Genomic DNA, 11,190 nt, shown 5'->3' with positions numbered 1-11,190 from the left:
TTTAACCCAGGTCACTTACTGTGGGTGGCAGATAGGTGCTGTCACGAACTCGTCGTATGTGTGTGCGTGAGAAACACACATGCATGTATTTAAGCATAAATCAAAACTTTTGTATTTCATCCAACTTTTTACATATTCAAAATGTATGCGTTTGACTCGCAACAAATCTGTTTGCATAGTTCTGGTGAGTGTATTTGTAGATGTGGTATACGTAAAACCTGACCTTAAGATAAAACCCTCAGCTCTAGCACTGCTAATATCATCCCCCTATACACCTTCTCATTAGTTGCCAGATAAATTTCAGTCTTAGAGAATAGGTGAGCCTCAAGGAGACAAATTACGCAAATGGGACTTCACAGAACCTCTGAGTAATTTATATGTTTTTATACTTTCTTTATGTACCATTCATGCTTATATACTGTGTGCAAAATGCTACTTGTGTAATGCCAATATGCACTTCTCATCAGATCTTGCCACAAGCATGAAGAGGTTATATAGATTCCATGACATTTTCCCTGTCCTCTCTGCAGCCTTCACATTCTATCTGTTCCAGATGGCTGGATTTAGCCAATCTGGAATTAAAACGCTGGCTTTCCAAGGTAGAGTGATAAGCATTAGAATTCAAGGACTTACGACTTTTGCAGATCAGTCAGCCAACATACTGATAACCTTAAGAATCCTATTCAGAATGTATCTGACTTTTATTTATATCTTCTCCTGCTTTCCCTCCTATTTCTCAGAAGTACCACCTGTATGGTTTCCAGCTTGCCTCCATGTTCGACCATGGATTAGTGAGGTCAAAGGTGTATGTGTGTACAGCTCAAGGCTCCAAGGATGGTTTAATATGTTTAGCTACCAAGGGAAATAAAGATCCAATACTGAGGGGTCAGACTAATCGCCTTAAAATACCCTCTTCCTTCTTGTTAAATATTTTTAAACTAGTAATGAAAACACACAAACGAGTATGAATGTTTGCACATATAAATTACACATTTTCTACTCGATATGGATAGAACAGTATTTCCCTGTCCATACAAACACTGTGGAGTATTTTTGTATTTGCCTTTTTCATCTTTGCGTCCTCTGGCATGGTTTCAACCTACATATTGCAAAAGGAAAACACACATGCATACAGTCACATACACACATTCTTCTTGGCCTCACACAGGTTCAACATCAGCAGATTATCATTGTTTTTAGGGCTACCTAAGGCTAGTCTGGTCACTGCACGGCTGAGTCAGGCATGAAAGTATAGTAATTACATGATGATTTTTACTTTCCCTTTGGTTTGTTATAAACGAAGGCTGTGACCCTGCAACTGTCATGTCATATTTGAAGCAATGAGGTAGAAAGAAAGAACTCACAGCCCTTAGTCTGACTAGAATCAACTTATAAACACATCCTTACAGCTTTTTAGTGTTTGAAAGAGGGAGACTTTCAGTAACTTTTGAATGTTGGAACCTCTTTTTAGACAAAACTTTAAAGTTTTCTTTTTCTGTTTTAGTTTCCTGCGACAGACTGGCGACCTGTCCAGGGTGTACCCTGCCTCTCGCCCATTGAACGCTGGAGATAGGCACCAGCACCCCCCGCGACCCCATGAGGGATAAAGCGGTTTGGAAAATGGATGGATGGATGGATGTTTTAGTTTCTTCTTTTTTGAGGGGTTGCTTCAGTTTTCAAAATATTGACATATGTACACTGGTTTAAGATGAAAACATAATGGAAACAGGTGTGAAAAAATATGTAAGCAATAGGGTTGTAAAAACTATTAGAATCAACCTGTCCATTCAGCTTGTACTTGTAGCAAATAAACGTTTAATTACCAAACTGCAGGGCTAAACTCTGTGTTACACCTCACAACGTTTAAAAGATGACACCGACACAAAGAAGCACAGTAAACACAGACAAACCAGCAGTTGAGGAATCCACACTATAAATAAAGTCTTCTGTTTGGGAACATTTCGGTTTCAGAGTCACAAAGAAGAAAGTCCGTTGGATCGCACAAAGCCTTTATGTTGCCATTGTTCAGTAGTAATAAGATATGCAGCTGAGTCTATATAGAACTTAACTGACAACTTGAAACTGCAGCACTCAAATGTAAACATAACTGCTCTAACAAAAAAGCAAGCCATAACACCAACCCAGTTATGTGCAACAAGCTCTTTGCTAACAATTCAAGCCATTTGTTATGGTCAAATTCAGAACAAATCTCACAGGAGTACACAAGCATCAGACCTAAGACCATGCTGAATTGTGGCAAATGTCAGTCATATATGGATGCTGGGTGATTCTTCATGAAATAAAGAACATTACTGGCAACCCTGAACATCCGATTTGTAAGACCGTTATACACCAACACAGTATCTCCAGTCAAATACTTCTTCAGGTCCACAGTAATGCTGACCACTACACAAGATCCTTCCTGCCACAGCCATTGCCATCTATTACTGTTTTATGAAACGTGTATGAGTTACAATAATATTTATTTTTCCTTTGAAGTTGATAATGTAAGTTTGTATTGAAATGAACTGAACTGGCCCTTATTTTTTGCAATCTCACCTTTGCCATTCGGGTTGAAACAACCCAAATGGCAAAGGTGTCCTTTTCCCGCTCTGCCCCTTGGTTTGCTCCTGAGCTCCGCCTCATGAAAGCCAAAGGCCGGCTTGACTTGAACGCCTCCATAAAAAAACTGGTATCTCCATACACAAAGAAATGCATAAAACTCATCTTCTTCACTATTCAAACTTAATAGCCATAACTAAATCTAACTACTATTCTGCTCCAACGACGGAAACTCCAAGTCTCTCTTCTCAATAATGCACAATATTTTTGACCCCCCTGATTCCCTGCCTTCTCACATGTATTCAAGTCAGACTTGCAATTCATTAATAATCTTTTTTAATAAAAAAATCAGCTCCATTCACCAGCAACTACATATGACCCCCATGCCTCCCCCTTGCCCTCCGCCCCTCCCCCATAGCCAGTCATTCTCCTGCTTCCTACTGCCCACTTCTTCTGAAATTTCTGATCTCATCCGTAAATCCAAGTCCTCTACCTATTCTCTTGACCCCCTCCCCACAGCTCTGGTCAAAACCTGTCTCACCTCCCTCCTAACCTTCATTACTTCCATTATTCATTCCTCTCTCTCCTCTGGTAATGTACCCTCACCTTTCAAAACTGCATCTGCCTTCCCGATTCTGAAAAAAAAAACTGGTTCTGATCCCACTAACTTTAATAATCTTTGTCCCATTTCAAATCTTCCCTTTATTTCTAAAATACTCAAAAAATAGTGTCTGCTTAACTCCACGCCTTTCTTACCCTCAACAGTCTTTACGAGCCTTTCCAGTCTGGTTTTCGCCCCTCCCATAGTACTGAATCTGGCCTAATAAAAATCACAAATAATCTCCTCATAGCTGCTGATTCTGGACTCCTCTCCATCCTCATCCTCATTGATCTTAGTGCGGCCTTTGATACCATTTCTCACCCCATTCTCCTTAGTAGATTATTCTCTCTTGGCATCCCTCACACCCCTCTTGACTGGTTCCATATTTGTTGAAATCCTGCTTTTGTGTCTAGAATTGTCAGCGTGGCACCCTCCTAGGGTTAAACGGTGGTCTTGCATTGAATTTTGAATTAGCATTGCTTTCGGTGGCTGTGACGTAATTCGGAGACTGTGATGTCAGTAGCTCTGCCGCTGTGGGGTATAAAAGCAGCTCCTTCTTAGAAACTCGGACTAGAATCAAATCTACCACCTTTGTATGTGTTATTAACAAATTTACCTGAAATCAAGCAATTGTTCTGTTGTTAGTGTCTTGAGGCAGCCAGAAGGGGCTGGTGTGAGACCGCAGCGAAGTTAGTAGTAGGTTTTAGATTGGATATTCACGCTCCCTCGCTTTAACAGCCAGCCAGCAGACAGAGAGCGGTAGTCCCAGATCAGCCTCCCTGTATCGGCTCGAACAGGAGGCTGCTGAACCTGCAGTGAGCAAATGTCCACTGTCCAACCTAGAACTAACTTCAGCGCGGTTGCTGTGAATTTCCCTCTCTGCCTTCTCTCGTGTTGAAACATGCCTGCTGCAGTCAGAGCAAAGAGAAAGTCAAACATGTTTTGTGTCCAAACAAAGCGGGAAATAAATACAATATATAACTGGACTTAGGGGTGTGCGATATGACGATTTAAGACCGTGTTACGATCTACACCTCTGACGATCTGTAATTATTAAGAGACCGTTTTATCAGGATCCACAGAACTGTAGTGCTGCTGTATTTCTCCCCTCCCCCTCATGTGCCCCTGCCCCTCATGTGCGTCGGCCAAGGTAGCTACAACCAGCGGGAGGCATGGCAGCAGCTGAAAGCGAGGATTTTGTTCCGAAAAGAAATGCTTCGTCCATCATATGGAACTGGTTTGGCTTCACTTCTGACGATAAAGAACAAAAAAACATTACATGCAAAGTCTGCAAGGAGAGCGTCAAGGCAAGTGACGGCAACACAACAAACCTGTTTAATCATCTGAAACGAAGGCATCCTAAACAGTATAACGAGAGCCTGGTGGCTAAAGCTAAAAAGCCGACTGCAGCTTCGGCAGCGACTGGTCCTTCTCCCAAGCAGCAAACGTTAACAGATTCATTTACAAAACTTACTCCCTACGATAAAGGCAGTAAACGGTGGAACAGCGTGACTGAAGCGGTGACGTTTCACTTGGTGAAAGTTTTATGTCCTCTTCGAACCGTAGTAGGAGTGGGATTTAATAAAATGTTAAACGTTTTGGATCCACGCTACGAGTTGGCCAGCCGCAAGTATTTTTCAAACACCGCTATTTCACGTATGTACGCTGAATGCAGAGAGAAAGTTTCGCAAAATATTAAAAATGTGCAGTTTTTTGCCACCATAAGCGACCTCTGGTCCAGCCGCACGTCAGAGCCGTATTTACATCTTGACTTGCACTATATTTGCTGTTCCATAATAGTTTTTGTTTCTAAAGACTTTAGAAATATAATCTTTGGTGTGTTTACAATATAGAAATTAAAAAAATAAGCTTGTTAGCACTGCTTTGATTCTCTAATTTTAATAAACTTGTTCATTTATTTAATTTTTCTCTTCTTTGCATGTAATTGAAGTTATGTTGGTCGTATCTAAAAAATCGTGATAAAATCGAGATCACAATAATATAATAAAAAAATTGTGATATTTTATTTTTGCCATATCGCCCAGCCCTAACTGGACTGATCCTGTCCTCCACTGCCTAGGCAGCAGCGGCTTCAGACATGGCTAAGTTAGTGCCTTGAGCTCAAACTGATAAGCCTCTGGCCCACTGAGCCCCACAAGCCTCTCTCAACCTCCTGGGACGAAGGGGGTAAAAAAATCCTCCACCTCAAAAGCCCGAACCGTGGCGTAACTCCCAGCATAACTCTGCTCACTCTCCGTGATTCAATATGACAAAGTAAGCTTGCGGCTGAAATACCCCCTCCCCGCCCCCCTGTTCCTGCGTATCCCCGCCCACTTTGATGGAATTTTTTTTAAATTTGTCTGCCGGGATTTAGCTTTTATATGGGGGTGAGATCACTGAGCTATATAATACACTGGAGTGCTGATTTTGCCGAAAAACTGAAGTCACTGGCCGCCATCTTGCTACTTCCTACTCTCACAGAATCCCATAGGATTTGGTTGCAACAACAAGCAGTTTTCTGGCTGAGTGAAAACGTTTCATAGGTAATTCTACAGTCAGTGGATGTACTAACACTATCAACTACTAGGAAATTATGTGCTGGAATATTTTACATGTTATTCATATTAAATATATACATATATGTATATATAAGTATGTGTATATGTATATATGTATATATATGTATACACATATGTAAATATATGTTTTTGTATATTGTTATTTATATATTTATAAATGTTAAACATATATATTTAAATGAATAAAATGCAAAATATTTCAGCACATGACTTTCTCAGTACTTGATATTTTTAGAACATAACATAAAAGTATATGGCATTTGACACTTTAAAAGTCTTAAGCCCCCCCTGAACATGAGAAAATCATTGTTATTCGATGCTGTAGCGGACATATTCCCTAGTTACCAGTGTTGTAGTACTCGAGTCCGAGACTCGAACTCGAGTCCGAGTCATTAGCTAAATTTAGAGACTCGTGACTTGACTTGGACTTGAGGACTGATGACTCGAACTTGGACTCGGACTCCTACATTCAGATCATTCTGACTCGGAGATTGAGAAAAAAGACTCGACTTTTTTTATATATCATTAGGCTATAATTTTAATATGTCATTAGAATATTATTTGGTGTATGATTTTAATATCTAAATGTCGTACCGTGCACGTGACGTCACCATCTAATGAGCAACGCCCCTTGCCGCTAAGGTTGGGCAAACAGTGTGAGAGCGCACGTAGCAACCAGCCATTACACATGCAACAGACACAACTATATGACCGACTTTTCAGCTGTTAAACTTTCACAAGAGGATGTCCAGGCGCCTATTTTACTAGTAGAACTGTGGAACAACATACCAACGTTCAGCTCAGACGATGGATTGAGTGTCGAGGGCTTAGAAACACTGGGAAACGGGCCGAGTTGATAGAAAGGTAAGTAGATGTTTTTCTCCTGCTCGGCGTTCATTGCGTCATCAGCCGTTTTTTTTTTTCTGTTTGTAGTCACCGTCCAGGAATCGGTATAAATTTTCCGGCCCGCCGAACAATTTAGTCCGGCCCGGTGGCCAAATGCATTATCATTATCCAACGGCTGTATCTCCTCACTGTATCGACCGATCTTCACCAGATTTGTTGTGAGTAATGGGGGAACGCTGCCGAACGCGTTTGTGGGAATCGCCCGGTGGACGGGCGAGGAAAATGCGTGACAGCATCTGCGGTGGCGGGCGGACCCCGCCCGCCGGCCGGCACCGCGGAGGTGCGCGAACCCCGTCGGCCGGCCGGAGCCGTGGCGGTGCGCGAACACCGCCCGCCGGCCGGCACCGCGGCGGTGGCCAATAGGCCGGAGTGCGCTTGGCTGAGAGGGCCGATCGACGCCGCTTGCGGCTTTAACATCCTTCATATGCGGCCTATCAGCGTACCTCGAGTCGCTGTTGCGCGTTCCATAACAACAATGTTTAAAAACCATGGTTAGGAGACGTCTTAGACTTGGAAAAAGCAGTAGTTTTACCGAGTAAAACCAAGGGTAACTACAGCGAAAGAGTTATTAGTGCAATGGAATGTTACTGCTTCATGTCATACATCACACGTCAATAGTGACTCGACTCGGACTTGACTCGGATGAGTAGTGGACTCGACTCGGACTCGACTCGGATTTTTTTTTTAAGGACTTGGACTTGACTCGGACTTGAACACTGGTGACTCGAACCTGGACTCGGACTCGAGGCATAGTGACTTGACTACAACACTGCTAGTTACTGAGTACCATAGGGAGTACCAATATGGCGGCTGGTGGCTTCAAAGCGACTCGTTCGGCTGTTATGGGTTCTCCGTCAAGCCAGGTGCGGTTGTTTTGAGCTTAGCAGACAGGCGAACGCAACGAAAAGTCGAAAAAACAGCAGTACAAACAATGACTAACACAGTGAAAGTATGAACATCAGGGTTTCCCGCAGCGCAAGTACGGTATTTCCCTCACAGACCACCAGGGCGGCCGAGAAAACCTTTGTTCGACCTGAAATGACTCATTTATTCATCCAAAACGGTATGGAACACATTAATTAACTGAAAAATGTTGCATAGTATGCTTTTAATACAATCAATAAAAATGTACCTAAACTTAAATCTGAATCAGGTTTCATAAACTACATCATTATATATTAACTAGATCACAATATTTAATGATGCAGTTGAAAAGAAATATATATATATATATATATTAAATAGTATTAATAATCTTCTTCCCATTGCCGTTGGCAGGTCAACATCTTAGTATGTTGTACGCTTTGGGGTGTAGGATTGGATATAGGTACTAAAGATGTAATCTTGTAGATGTAATCAGTTCTGTGAAGTGTGTGTTGTGTACACCATGTAAACATGACATCATAACTACAATTACAGCTTACAAGTGACCCTCATTAAAATATTGTATGTACTGCTACAGCATATCTGATCCTTCCGTCTGTTCTGTGCCACTTAAAAACTCCAAGGATCAATTACACAAAAAACAAAACATAAATCTATTCATATGTGTGCCACAAAACGTGCAAAACACCATTTGATTGCCGTCTATCTTGGGTCACCATGAATGCTCCCATTTTAACTTCCGGGTTAGCTTAGACCAGGGGTTCTCAACCTTTTTCAAGCTGGGCCCCCCCAAAGCTGGTTCGTTGCAGTTGGTGCCCCAGTGCCCCCCGCCCAGATCCCCCATCCTCCCGCCCCGCCCCGCTCTACCTTGCATAGATAGATAGATAGATAGATAGATAGATAGATAGATAGATAGATAGATAGATAGATAGATAGATAGATAGATAGATAGCCCTAGGCTATTATTTTTAGGCCCACATTATTATTATTACCATCATCAGTAGCGGTAGGTAGGCCTATTATCATTTCTAGGCTATTGTTATAATTGGCAGTAGCACCAGACTTCTAATGTGAGCTTGCAGGCATTATTATTATTATTATTATTATTATTATTATTATTATTATTATGAGTAGTATAGGCCTATCACCATTGCTAGGCTATTGCTATATAATTGTGAGGTTACATGCTTTTTTTTTGTTATTATTATTATTATTATTATTATTATTATTATTATTATTATCATCATCAGTAGGCCTATTACCATTACTAGGCTATTGCTATATAATTGTGAGGTTACATGCTTTTTTTTTTGTTATTATTATTATTATCATCATCATCATCAGTAGGCCTATCATCATTACTAGGCTATTGCTATAATTGGCAGTAGCACCAGACTTCTAATGTGAGCTTGCAGGCATTATTATTATTATTACTATTATTATTATTATTATTATTATTATTATTATTATGAGTAGTATATGCCTATCATTATTACAAGGCTATTGCTATATAATTATGAGGTTACATGCTTTATTGTTGTTGTTATTATTATCATTATTATTATCATCAGTTGGCCTATTATCATTACTAGTCTAACTCTTGGACTGAACGTATTTTTTGCCAGATGCATTCAAATAGTCACCAGAGTAAAGAAATGTATATTATATGTGAATTATGTGCGCCGTTTGGAAGTAATTTTGATAAAACTTGCTGTATAAGCGAAAGAGCACAAACGTTCTGCATTTGGGTTGTTCCGGAATGCGACGTCACAAACAGAACTAGTACAGTGCATCAGCCTGCAAATACTAAGTCTTTTGCTACCGATTTGTTCAATTTTATTAATAACTCTTACTCTACGTACAAAAAAATAAATTAAAAAAATGTTTGATACATCTTCAAACTCCCCCTCAAGCATCGGCGACTCAGATAAGGAATATATATACGAAGAAACGGAGTTTGAACAAGGTGAACCTGAGGAGACTATATCCAACGCTGGCCAACACATAGAGCCCATGCTCCATTGTAAGTACCCCTCACAATCCTCGCTTGTGAAGTGTGAATTGCATAAAACACTTTTGTTACTGCTGGCAATCCAGTCCTTTTGCGTTTCTTTTACGAATGTATCCCATTTCTTTCGGACCTTTTAATCATTCGGCCAAGTATGTAGCGCTACTTTCTGGCCTGCACTAGACCGCGGTGAAGTTGGCTTGACATGGACAGTCAAGCTCCATGGCGTCAGCGGAGCACTCTTGAGAAACAAAAATCAAATCAGATTTATTGACGGTCCCACCGCGTATGGGAGAAGGGAGCAGCTGAGACACGCTAGCCGAAATCGGAGTCCTTCAACCGGATCAACCGTGAGCTAGATCCCGAGACTAGACTCCGCGGAGGTTGAATGTCCAATGTCAAGCTAACTTCACCGCGGTCTGCACTACAGCCACTAACTTCGGCAATTTTTTTTAATATACATACATGTACAATGTATGCAAACCCTCTGGCATGAGTCTGTGAAAAGGATTAATAGGACAAAAACACCGAAATAATCCTTAGTGAACAATGTTTGTTAACCTACCGGGCGGCTCGTCCTATTTGCTGAAGCGCTGTGTGTCTGCCGTGTGTCCGCTTTCTGATGTTAAACAAACATGTATGAACGTCCATCCATCCATTTTCTGACCCGCTTAATCCCTCATGGGGTCGCGGGGGTTGCTGGTGTCTATGTCCCGATATAAAATAATTCTTAGCCGTCCAGTGGGTTCATGGTTCCATGCTCTCTCATGTGCATTGCCTGCCGTGTTTATAAGGCAGCTAAGCTACTAGCTATGTCGCCGTACAAGCCTTGGCCAGCATTTCACAGACTCCCTCCGTTCTTTCAGGCTTTTGCTGTATAAATCTGGCAATATGATACCATCAACCATCAACTTACTCTTAAAACGATCTTGTGATACGTTATCTAAAGAAGAAAAATATGCCGAGAACTCGTCAGCTTCCTTCCAGTCCGGCGCGCATGCGCGAAAAACCCGGATGAAAACCGCTTATCACCTGCATTTGCGCTCACTATCGACAAAACAATCAAATTTGTTCAAATTTTTTTTTTTTTAAATCAGTCCAAACACATTTTAATTTTTATTCAGGAGTTATGTATATACAAAACTTTAACTTTTTATGAAAGTAGTTTAGTGATAAAAAAAAAAGTGCAAATTTTTTTTTTCCAGTTTTTTCCCACTCCCATCCTGTAGCCTACTCGCGCCCCCCCCCGGGAGAGTGTCGGCGCCCCCCCGGGGGGGCGCGCCCCACCGGTTGAGAACCACTGGCTTAGACGATGACAGTTCCTCCTTCGCTTGATTTTGTCATTTGTAAATTTGTTTTGGGAAATGTAGATTTGTTTTCTGAAATGTAAATTTGTTTCACAACTTTTCACAAAAAGTGTTTTGTGCATTGTTAAATTGTTTTCTAAAATGTGAATTTGTTTCCAGATTTGTAAAAGTTTTTAATATTTTGTATTGTTGGTTTGCACTTCCCGGCCACTGTAAATAGATTGGCCATTCTTTCTGAAACAGGGCCCAAGTGTTTGAATAAATTCTGCCTCAACTTTATCTATCATTAAATTCCTTCTCCCAAAAGTCAAACAGAAATGCTTAGATCAAAGAGACAGGATG

Source organism: Fundulus heteroclitus, unplaced genomic scaffold (assembly GCF_011125445.2).
Source record: "Fundulus heteroclitus isolate FHET01 unplaced genomic scaffold, MU-UCD_Fhet_4.1 scaffold_83, whole genome shotgun sequence".
Classification (NCBI taxonomy): domain Eukaryota; kingdom Metazoa; phylum Chordata; class Actinopteri; order Cyprinodontiformes; family Fundulidae; genus Fundulus; species Fundulus heteroclitus.
The sequence above is the reverse complement of the archived record's forward strand: the minus strand, read 5'-3'. Positions refer to the sequence as shown.